The sequence below is a fragment of the Alligator sinensis genome, unplaced genomic scaffold (assembly GCF_000455745.1).
Source record: "Alligator sinensis unplaced genomic scaffold, ASM45574v1 scaffold1185_1, whole genome shotgun sequence".
In the NCBI taxonomy this organism is placed as follows: domain Eukaryota; kingdom Metazoa; phylum Chordata; order Crocodylia; family Alligatoridae; genus Alligator; species Alligator sinensis.
The window spans coordinates 407964-419963 of NW_005842900.1; the positions used below are offsets into that span (position 1 = coordinate 407964).

Genomic DNA, 12000 nt, shown 5'->3' on the forward strand with positions numbered 1-12000 from the left:
GATGCTGCAGCTAGTAAAGCGACCAAAACGCTGGCTTGTATCCATAGATGCTTCTCAAGCAAATCCCGGGACGTCATTCTCCCCCTGTACTCGGCCTTAGTGAGGCCGCAGCTGGAGTACTGTGTCCAGTTTTGGGCTCCACAATTCAAAAAGGATGTGGAGAAGCTTGAGAGAGTCCAGAGAAGAGCCACGCGCATGATCAGAGGTCAGGGAAACAGACCCTACGATGACAGGCTGAGAGCCATGGGGCTCTTTAGCCTGAAAAAGCGCAAGCTCAGGGGTGATCTGATGGCCACCTACAAGTTTATCAGGGGTGACCACCAGCATCTGGGGGAACGTTTGTTCACCAGAGCGCCCCAAGGGATGACGAGGTTGAATGGTCACAAACTACTTCAAGATCATTTCAGGCTGGACATAAGGAAGAATTTCTTTACTGTCCGAGCCCCCAAGGTCTGGAACAGCCTGCCACCGGAGGTGGTTCAAGCGCCTTCATTGAACACCTTCAAGATGAAACTGGATGCTTATCTTGCTGGAATCCTACGACCCCAGCTGACTTCCTGCCCTTTGGGCGGGGGGCTGGACTCGATGATCTTCCGAGGTCCCTTCCAGCCCTGATGTCTATGAAATCTATGAAATCAATAAGAAAACTGATTTTAACTTAAATTCTTGTGACTTGGATTTGCATAGTATTCTTCTTCCTTAAATCCCCCCCTGAATTTTCCAGTCATGCCATTAAGCTTCACTTCCCACTGTGTGCATTGTTGCCTGCTATAAAACCAAATCTGCGCCATACTGCGAGTGGTTTCAGGGTCTGCATGTGCTAGATTATTTTGTATACAGAATGCATTAAGTTCTCAGGATGAAAGACATTGCAGTTAACATCAGCAAGCGGTCGTGTTCAAACGGATCAAGCAGGGCACATGGAATCAAGAGACCAATTTCTATTCTCAGCTGTACTACTGATTCACTGTGTAACCTTGGGTAAGTTGTTCCCTCCGCCTCCCAGTGCTTCAGTTTCCCTCTCTGCAAAATGGGGACAACACTGCCTGACTGGCAGGCACCAGTGCATTCCCTCACATACACAAAGTACTTTTTGGCGTTTAGCTGTTGTTAAGATCAGGAGATCACTGTGTCAAACACAGTGCAAACAAGGGACAAGGTCACCATTCCCTGACCCACAGAGCACAGCAGGAGGATGAAATAGAGAATCAGGCTGGAGAGGGCTGAGGAAAGGACGTGTCAATAAAAAGGCAAAGGATGCTTAGGTGAAAAATGCTAAAACAGGACAAAGTTTTAGTTTTATATACGTTTTTTAAGCATGTATATATATGTATGTATAATAAAAATAAATATCTGATTTATACATAAAACTGGGATTACCTCATGTTTTTCTTAAATAATACAGATATTTTTGTATTGGACAAATCTTGTGTTCTTCATACTATAGTAGCAGTGTTTTGCTTGGCTGTCTATAATTGGAAGATTTCAAAGTTCCATCAAACAGTGAATGAAATAATTCAGCATGAAGTATTTATTATATGTATGTTTTTATTTGTTTGCAAAGTGTTCAGAAACGGTGATTTCCTCAGATAAGTTATTCAAAGGGATTTGTCAGCTTCTGTAAATCACCCCGATCCATAGCTCTCTTTAGATAGGTTTGTTGAGACTATTCCGTATCCAATCTGTTTTGTTTGAACACAGAATCTGTTTCCTGTTTCTGACTGGATGAACAGTAACATGCAAAATCAGATTTGCAATTCTGAATATGAAACCTGCTGTGTGAATGTCATCCAATCTCTGATTAAAAAATGGCTTTCCTTTGAACGCTCCTGCCAGCCAACTCAATTGTTAGGACACACACAGAAAGCCAAGGTAAAGGAAGGAGAACATCAAAGCAGATTCTTTTAAAATTCAGTTGACTTTTAGTCACAGACTACTCTTTTTTAGCAGTATTTAACTAGCTCTGATCAAAGTCTCCCTAGAAGGTTGATTAGGATTATCAGCCTCATTTTGCAGAGAGAAAAAGATGAGGCACAAATAGGTTGAGGGACGAGCTCATGGGCACAAGATTCAAGGCTCTGCCCCCTAGCCATCACTGCTCTCACATTTACCTTGCTCTTTTCCACCCACCCTCACTCCTTCCCAGATACTTGTCAGGACAGTCACTTCTATCCTTGCGGGAACAGAATGTGGGAAATGATGTAATGAAAAAGTTAGGACAATGTCCCCACCCACTGGGAAGAATAGATGAATCTCAGACGTCTGACCTTGTAGATCTGTAGCGAACCCTGGAGGAGGGGGTGCAGAAACCTGAGCTGGTTGCACTGACTCAGCAATACACAGGGCGGGATCGATACTCAGCTAAGGCTGGGAAAGATACCTCAGTGCTGAGCTTAGCACAAGCTCTGGGGGGCACAGCTTGGGCCCAGGAGGGTCACCGTGATCTCTGCTGCACTTGAGCTCAGAGAGGCAGGAAGAGACGTGCCCACCACACCCAGTTCTCACTCAAGAAAAGTGAGATGGAGGAAGGGACTCCCCAAAGCATGACCCACCAAAACTATGCTGTGGGGCAGGGACTTGGAGCCTTCTTCATCATCTCCTTCACCATTCACCTCACTTTAGGGGCAAAACGCTGGGGGTGTCTTTGCTAGTCACTGATGTGTGTGTGTGTGGGGGGGGAATGCATGAGAGGGCTAAATCTGTGACTGAGGCAGAGTGTGGGGCTGCTCCACACCCACACTTCAGCCCAGCTCATGGGACATAGGTCCCTCAAGTCTGGCCAACACATTTCTCCTCCCTAAATCCTCAAGTACCTCCTTTCCCTCTCTCAGACCAACTCCCCCCACTTCCAACTTCTACAGAGTTTCCTAGAATCTTCCCGGCTCATCTTCCATTTATAAATAGGGCATCATTCCCTTTTCACCAAGCACAAAAGGGCTCTCCTGTTTAAACAAGTTTTGCCTCAGAAGCAAAATGTGTTTAAAGGGAACCATATTGCCCTGCCTTGCAGGCACTCCAGCTTCCTCTCACCCCAAACCCATGCTGAAGACTTGGCTGCCTTGAATCACCTTCACATCCCCAGGCACCCGTTGCTTCTGTTCTATGGTGTCTGGAAATCATATAAGCTGGGCTGTCTCAGGCCTGACAGAAAAAAGGCTGTCGAGTTTACGGAAGAGACCAATATATTCTGCTATAGGCTCTCCTAGGCATGCTGACTGACTGGCGTTTTTGGGCCCTCTGACTGCAGAGCTGCCAATATCGCAGCAACTCAGCTTCTTCCTTTCAGCCAAGACCTGCTGGCAGCTTGCAGCTCACCCAAACAGTGTCAGGAGGAAAAACCTATTCCTTAGTGTGGAAATGTGCTGAGCAGAAGCTGCTATGAAGTAACTAGCTGGCACTGTCCATTAGGCAATAGTCCCAATGAAGCACATTCACACTGCCCCGTGCCACCAATAACATTAGCTCACACCACACTGGGAAGTGCTTGGAATTTTGCTCCTTTTCCTTCATGACCAGGGCATCACAATGCCAATGAGGGGCCGGGAGTCACGGCTACGATTCCAGAGGCATCAACTTTCTCTGTTCCCCAGCAGTACCCAGCCAGTGTGAGCTGGGGGCCCAGTAGCGCAAACTTTTGTGAAGCTGTGCCCTAACAAGGGGCTTCCAAGTTATCGATGCAACAGAAACTTCCTCATGTATTTCTCTTCACGATCTTAACAAGCCTCCCTACCATCGCCATCTTAGCCCATACCATAGGGTCTGGAAGGCAAGCTCCTTGAGATCGCTAGCCCAGGGTCTCTGTCCTGCCCTGGTTACTGTGACTGGAATCTGTCTGGGAATTGCTCAGTGCTTTTCTTTTCCTTTTCTTTCAAAGGAAGGCGATTTGCAGCAGTCTCTAATACCATCAGGCCTCAGCCGTGAGCAGGAAGCCTGATTTTTCTTATCAAAGAAATGTCACCAGCCAAGGATTCAGGAAACCCTCATAAAATCTATGCCCCTCTCCTCTCTCATCTCAGAGCCCACACACTTTGGGGGCATGATTATGTAAGGAGAAGGCAGCCTACAGAAGTCTAGTCATTCTCTTGCTGGGGGCTGTGATCTTATTCCCCAAGTCCAGCAAGTCCTGAAAAGAGACTGGATGCCTGAGTGACTTGGGATTTTCAAGCCTCTCAATGGAATTTCATGACATTCCCCTCTGGAGGGCTCCTCTGACCAGGATGCACCATCAGACCCAGAATCCAGCTGCAATTGTCCCACCAAGAACTGCTTTGATGGTATCTACCTTTACCCTGCCCCTGCACTCTCTTTATCTGAGCATTCGATTATGCCATCATCTGAACTGTGCTGGAATCTCAGCCAGACCATCAGTCCCTTTGCTCTATTACAGCTCTTTTCTCTGTGGCCTTCTGAGCCCAGGCTCTCCAGACTCCATCACCTGTGCAATGCTGCTGCCTCCTTTCCAACAAACATACACAGAAGTGCAGTCAGATTGTCCTCCCACTCAAAGAGCACTGCTGGCTCCAGGATCATTTCAGGGCACAACTCAAAGCTGACTTCCTTGGACTTAAAAAGCTCCAAGCACTTGACTTCCACAACTTCCCAGAGCTCTCTTGCTCTATGCCCCTTTCCATTTCATCCCTTCTGTCACCAGGCTCTGCGTGTCACTCTGTACAGTTCTCTCATGCTGGAATGAGAGCCTGCCCCACAGAGCTCACACAGGCGCTACATACCTTGTAGCAGCCTCAATGCGTCTCCCTGCTCATCTCAAACCTCTTTTCCCCCTAGCCCAAGGGCAGGCAACTATTTTGGGTTAAGGGCCACTTACTGAGTTCTGGCAAGCAGGTGCCCCACCCCCTGGTCGCCATCTTGTGACTGGAAGTCCTGTCCTCTAACCCCTGACCTTTGCCACCAGGAGTCCCTTCCCTTGCCTTAGGAAGTACTCCTTTCAGCAAGGGGTTTTGCCTGCTGGAACCAGAAAAATACCAAATTATATTCTAAAAAGCAAACATCTAAAACATTCATTAATTTGGTTTCAAAAAATATTTTTGTCCTGGTTTACATGTGTTTGTGTAATGTACACAGAGGTGATTGTATATAATAGCTTAAAATGAAGTCCTATCGTGGTATTTTGTGTGTGTGTGGGCGGGGGGCGGTATAGGTTTGTGGTGGGCTTTGGGTGTCTGGGTATGTGGGGAAGGGTGTGGGTATGCCTGTGGGGGGTGAATAGGTGTAGGGTGAGGGAGCATATGGGTGTGCGTGTGGATATGTGGGGTGTAGGTAGGTATGGAGTTTGTGGGGGGACTGTGTGGGGCGAGGCTGACAGGTGTGTGAGGGGGTGTGGGTATGGGGGTCTGTGTGTATGGCAGTGCGAGGGGGTGTGGGTACATGTGTATGGTGGGGTCTGTGCGTGGGACTCACCCTACAAATACACACACACACACACACACACACACACACACACACACACACACACACACACACAGAGTCTCTCCATACACCTTCCCCTCTGCCGCGGGGTACCAGCACAGGCCCCATGCTCCCCAATCTGGTGATGCAGCCGGGAGCCACATGGTGCTGGAGCAGTGTGGGCAGGCAGGCAGGGAAATGGCTGGGGGTGGGACCGGGCTGGGCTGCTGGTACTTGCTGAGGCTCCCCCTGGGTCTTACTGCCCCAGGCTCCTGTCATCTTTGACAAGCAGCCAGGAGCAGATAAATATTTTCTAAATTTTTTAGGGGCTCCACGGGCCGAACAGAATGGCTTGGCAGCACAGATCCAGCCTGTGGGACATATTTTGCCCACTCCTGCTCTAGCCTGAGCCTCATTCTCCCTTGGTCATGCTTTAGCACTCAACCATGTCAGGTGTCCTCATGAAAGCCTCTGCGCAAAGTTAAGTTGCATCAGACCATTCCATAAAAGACCAGCTTTGCAAATCCCTCTCCCTCTCAGAACAGGCCTTTCCATGTTCCTTGCTCATTGAGTTACTTCAGGGCATTGTTACCATCTAAACATCAAGGACAAGAGCAGGAAACAGCCCCAGGAGATGGAGTACATCCGGTGACTTTGCCCACTTGTACAAGTCTGAGCTCGTCAGCTGTGTCCATTCTGTCCATTCCTATGTCATCAAAGCCTGTCTAGTAGAAGGACATCTTGCAGTCTCAGGACTGTACTAATGGAAGCCTCACTGAAAACTCAAATAGGAAGTAACAGAGGGAGGGCTGAAATGGTGTTAAAATATCAGTGACGAAGGCATGGCCCAACATCCCGATTGGATCATTCTCCTCTGAAAAGTGACCCCTGGTTCATGGTTCAAAGGGAGAAGGCAAGACAAAGCAGCATTCCCCACCTGCTCAGCCCGTGTCAGTGAGGTCTGCTCATCCAGGATAGGGACAGGGAAATCCCAGACTGGAATTATTAACTCAGGGGAATCAGATTTCTTAAGCCCAGCGGCAGAGAGCAGTGTTATATTTTAGCTTCTGGATGGGGAGCAAACTCATACAGACATGAACTTGGCCCCAAAAATGTAGTGCTGGTGAAGGTTATGGTTTAGGAGTTCTGGAGCCCAAAGTTGCTCTATTTAACCCCAAGACATGTCTAGTTTGAGCAGTGGGGCAGCATAGTATCCCTAAACAGGCAAGGGAGAGCAGCACCTTCCACTTACTATGGCCTGGCCAAATGAAACTCAAGTACACAAATGCAAGGGGAGGAGGGGGAGGGAGGAAGATAAGTGTGTTCAAATGTTTCCTCTCCTTTTTCATTCTTTCCTGCTTCCAATCACTTCTAGTGCTTTACATAAGCATTAGAATAGGGTGATGTGGCTACTTAGATCCAAACTACATGGCGAATAAGGATTTGATGACATGCAACCTCCACTACCATCCAGTCAGAGCAGTTCCTGACACTGGAGATGCATGCTCTTCTTGAGTGCAAATTAAAAGGAAAATACCAGCAGCATCCATCTGGCAGGTCTGAGGCAGGACTTCAGAACCTGCTAGAGGAGGCTGGGAGCAAAGGGCTATGTAATGCTGGAGCCAATAAAGAGTAGAAATCAATTTCTTCTGTAGCTGGGGATTTGGCAAGATTCAAAGCCCATTTTAATGAAAGCAAAAGGGGTAACTCTGCCTCTCACAATCCTGGGAACAGACAATTAACAGAATGCGCAGCTACAGGAAGATGCTGGATTGTTTTAAAAGGTCTGGGTAATCTAGGAACCAGCAACAAGCAAAATATATGTTGTTTTTCAAGTGCCTCCCAAAAAGGTGCTGAAGACCTCACTCCTTAGAGAGTACACAAAAAGTCACGTCAGCACGAGAAACCCCTGTTTATCCCTGGAAATGAAAGCAACAGAGTGAAAGGGGTTGATCTCCAGAAAAGAAATAACAAAGGAGAGCTAGGTCAGTCTGCAAACAGCATGGAGGGGAGAAAGAGGGCTCAGGTCTGATTTGCAAAGTAGAAAGAGGAGGAATGAAATGTGAGAGAGGAAAGGCCCAGAGGATGCAGCCCAATCACTGGTGACCCAAGCTGCCTCATTAGGTTTCCTGTGGGCCAGTTATGAACAGGAGGGTAGCCAAGTCTCCTGCTTTATGGTAGAAAAGGTCTTGTCAGAGCTGAGAAGAACCCTGCCCCACCTCAGGCCACAACAGCACAACTGGCCTAATGCTCAGGATCTCAATGGAACATCACAAACAGGTGCTCTCCACAACCATCAGTCTGCAGAAAGAATCTCTTTCCTCCATGTCCTATATCAGCCCCACTTTGTGCCCAACCTCAGATGTCCCCAACTACCCTCAGTCTCTACCCCCAGCCTTTCATTCAGCAGCTCAACCAGGTGGAGAGGGGGAGTGCAGGGAGAAAGGCAGCTACTGCCTGCTTTCCTGCTATAAGCTACTGTGGGCCATGGACTGTTGGAACTGACCCAATGCCTTGAGATGAAAAGTACCTGGGAATCTTACAGGGCTCTGTACTGAACATGCTGACAGCTCCAAGCTGACACCCACTAATTGGAATCCTGACACAAACCACATATTAAAAGGCTGTTGCAGTCTCAAAATTAAAAGTTGCTTCACCACCCCCACCCCCTTTCACCCTCATACATGCGCACCTTCATTTGAAGAGGCCCAAGTACCTTTTTCTGCTAACAAGACAGGCTGACCAGAGTATGCTTTGGAAACCCTGATTCAGTTGTGTTAACATGGAAAAGAGAACTGCCTGCTTGAACCCACAAACCACACACAGACCAAAGCCTCCTGTAACTATCACATACCTATGGAGACAGAAGCTGGATCCAGGGCTGGAAGGGGTCACGCTACAGGCAAACAGCAGAGCTATTCCAAGGGCAGACGCAGCAGCTTCTGCTTGGCTGAGTGAAGGACTACCCTGCACAGCAAAAGGTTTTGCAAGTCCACCCCTCTACCACGTCCTGATGCACTTCCCCGGCCTCTGAGCTGGGAAACTCCGTGACACAGCAGCTGCAGTTGGAAATCTCTGCAGACACAAGAGGAAAGATGCCCTCAGTGCACAGCCCACTCCAGTGTGTGTGCATGCATATTGATGCATGAACAACTGGCATCCTTCCTCCACTTTACATCTCTCCTCCCTTCTGCGCCCTCTTTGGATGCTGGGAATGATTGATCCGGTGCTGGCTGACAAAGTGGGGGCTGGGATGGACTGGCTGTCTCGAGGTCTTTTCAATCACAAATCTCTAATCTTAACAAATCTCTGAGCTTAATTTTGTTCCAGGGAACAAAGGCTACACCAGGACCCCTGAGTTGCAGCAAACATCCTCCCACAGCTTCTTCTGCCAGCAAAAACCAGTAGCTTTGCCTGTGTTATGGGGGTCTCATAGACCACCCCTCCCTCCCCCAGTCTCTCCACACCCCTTAATTTTTCCTGCTGGCTGCAGTCATTCATCAAATTCATGTGATTAAGCTGTTTAGTCACTTCTGCTGCAGGAAGGCAGCTGGCTACCGGGCTAGTGAGGGCACAGCACATGAGAGGGGAAGCAAAGAGCGGAACTCTCCTGTCCTACCCTCTTGGTGTATGTTATAAAACAGCTGGAAAACTGTCAAGCTCAAAGACAGCAAGAGCAGAGGCCAGAGGTAATGCCACCAGAGTGTGGCAGGGATGGGCAGGGATGTGGCAGGGATGGGCAATTATTTCGGGTGGAGGGCCGCTTACTGAGTTTTGGCAAGCCATTGAGGGCCGAATGACAGGCAGGCAGGGGCAGATAAATATTAATTTTCTTAACTTTGGGGGGGCCCCGTGTGCCAGATAGAATGGTCTGGTGGGCCGCATCCCCCCCCGGGCTGCATTTTGCCCACCCCTGGTGTAAGGGCTCTTCCACCTGCACAATTCTCAGCTGGAATCAGCTTTCAGCCTCTTCAGAGAAATGGTACAAAGAGTTTGGCACAGCTACACAAACACTTCCCCCAGACAGAGGGAGACAGCATGGCATATTGAGCTGAGCACTGGCCTGGGAGCAAGCAATGGCTGTGTTCTATTCCCAGCTGTGCACACAGTCACAGGTGATCAATCTCTCTACCTGTAAGATTGAGAAAATGACACTGAGCGGCTCTACAAGGGAATTTGCTTGTAAAGCACTATGAAAACTGAAAGTGAAGAATGCACTGAGAGAGGAACCTGCTTGGCTGGAGAAATAGTTTGGGAAAAGTCTACTGCTCTAACAGAAAAAATAAATAAATAAATAGAGTCATATGTCAGTTTGCTCCTTTGTATGTTGTGCCCCAAAGCACTTCCTGGGCTTCCAAGCCATGTCACACCTGTTAGCTACACACATACTGGTGAAATGCTGCCACCCCTGGGTGGAATGAAACATGAGTTTGAGTCTTTCCTGACCAAGTGCAGGGGGGCTGGACCTGATGATCTTGTGCGGTCCCTTCCAGATCCTAACATGGATGAATCTACTTAACACTGGTCTATTCTTCCCAGCTTCACATCCTCTCAAGAGCTGTTGCATTGTATGTTAAGCAGGTTTACCATCCACCCCAGAGGTGGCTGTATTTAATGGTTAGTAACGCACCTGCTGCATATTAAGGTGGCAGAGGGCTTTGGATGAAAATTGCTGTCAGCCACTGTCACCACCCAGTTTTCACTGTTCACACTCAAGGATTTATCCCGTGCAGTGAGAGACTGGTGTATGCTAGGGTGCTAATACTCCTGCTATTCTAGTTCTGGCCTTAGCATCTCAGGCAGTGGACAGCCCATTTTCAACTGCTTTAAAAAGGGGATAGGATGAGGAGCTGACACATAGGATAGTGCATCAGCAATTATGATGCAACTGTGACACATGTATGATTCCAAAGTCATCTAAGTGACCTACATCTCTGCAACTTTAACCCTGAATAAAAGATGACTTAGGGGCAGGCAGACGTAACAGTTACATCATAATAGTTCATATTAGTATCATTCCACACTGGTATAAATGTTAAATCTGTCCACAACCTTGGTGTGTGCGTGTCTGGTGGTAGTGATGCTGACAAAGGATGGAGAGCTGCCCTTGCCAGAAACTGGCAGGAATTCAACCCCAAAGATATTTTAGCTCCTTTAAAAGAACTGTGCTCCTCAAAATGGGAAGCATGTTCCAAAGAGGCTAGTGTGCCTGGTTTTACCTTTATCAGACATCCTTATGTGCATTATTGCCTTCTGCTGGGAAAACCCCAAAAATATACAAACCTTGTAGTGCTGCAGCTTAGAGGAGTTTCCTTAAGATCAAATGTAAGGACCAGTGTATTTGGAGCTAGTGGTTCTTCCATATCTGAGCTAGCAACCATGATAGTTTATGTTAGCAGCAGTCCCTCAATACAAGGATGACAGTCTTCCAATAAATAGGGAAGTCATTGGTGAGTCCATAAATAACTAAGGAGGCCAATCCAAGATCCGCTTGTTTAACTGCAGATGTGACAAACTGTACCATTATATGTATAGTATATGTATACACATAGTTTATGTATGGTAGAACCAGTGAATTCGTAAATAAGAAACTTTTGTTGCAAATGCTATTTTTACTAAATGTATTTATCAGGAAAGAGTTGATGCTAACAGATTTGGTCTGTTTTTCACTATTTCTGCATTTTTTCAATTAATAGTTTAATATTTAAAAGTAAATTCAGATCATTACTGAAACACATATCAACATTTTTGTTTGCTGTAAGTAGGGATTCTAGTGCATAACAAACTTAAAAAACTGGAAATAAAAAATGCTGATAGGGACTTTCCCAAAAGGCCTCTTTTCAACCTGATGAAGACTGCCTTGCATTCAACAGCTTTTCTAACTTCATCCCAGCCCTGCAGTTGGTCTGATAAAAGGTTTCACCTCCCCCACCTCAAAAAATCTTTGCCTCTGTCATAAAATGACTTGGACATGTTTTTGGCAAAATTGACATTTTTTGCCTTCCTCTAGAATTGGGCAAATGCCCTTCCTACAGAAAGCCAGACCTGCTAGAGGCAGCACGTAAGGCAAGCAACCACTATTCTGTTTTCTGAGGACTGCAACTTTCAGCATATGTCTATCCGCTTGGGAGCAGTGCAAAGTGATTCCTGAGCAGAATCAGGACACACTGTGCACTTCCACTCAAGAACTTTAAAGAGAAGTAATTAAGAACTATAGTAAGAATCACGGTAGTAACATAATTAGGGTAGGACCAGTAGGGCCCCAGCCCTGGGTGCTGACTAGGAGTGAGTACCAGAATCCTACACTCAACAAGGCGGCTTTACCATGGCAGGGGCAGTGCAACCCCACAACCAGCGGTGTATCTGTGGGGCCAGGGGGGGAGCAGTGAATGGAAAGGTGCGCCTTCTCCCCTGGGAGTTTTTTTTCTTAGTAGGTGTAGCTTTGCACCCAGTAGTGTATCTGGAAAGCGGGGTGGGGAGAAAACAGAACCTCAGGGATGGCTCCCAGGGAGCCTGTGCCATAGGCTGCTGCCACTTGACTCTCTCACTGTGGATGTGGCCTGGGCTTTCTGCACAGAGAAGGCAGCTGCTACT

At 47.5% G+C, this 12000-nt stretch overlaps 1 protein-coding gene across 4 annotated transcripts in view; it reads right to left on the reverse strand.

Moving 5' to 3' along the window:
* The window catches only part of TMEM63C (transmembrane protein 63C), an 83270-nt gene that overhangs the window by 46902 nt on the left and 24368 nt on the right, over positions 1-12000 (reverse strand). The window contains exon 1 of one of the 4 annotated variants that reach the window (XM_025192180.1): positions 8261-8486. The exons of 2 other annotated variants lie outside the window; for them this stretch is intronic. The gene's annotated coding sequence lies outside the window, so the exon portion shown is untranslated. Of the gene's footprint in view, positions 1-8260; positions 8487-12000 lie in introns of those variants that run through there. One more of the 4 variants, XM_006035966.3, reaches the window with a different exon arrangement.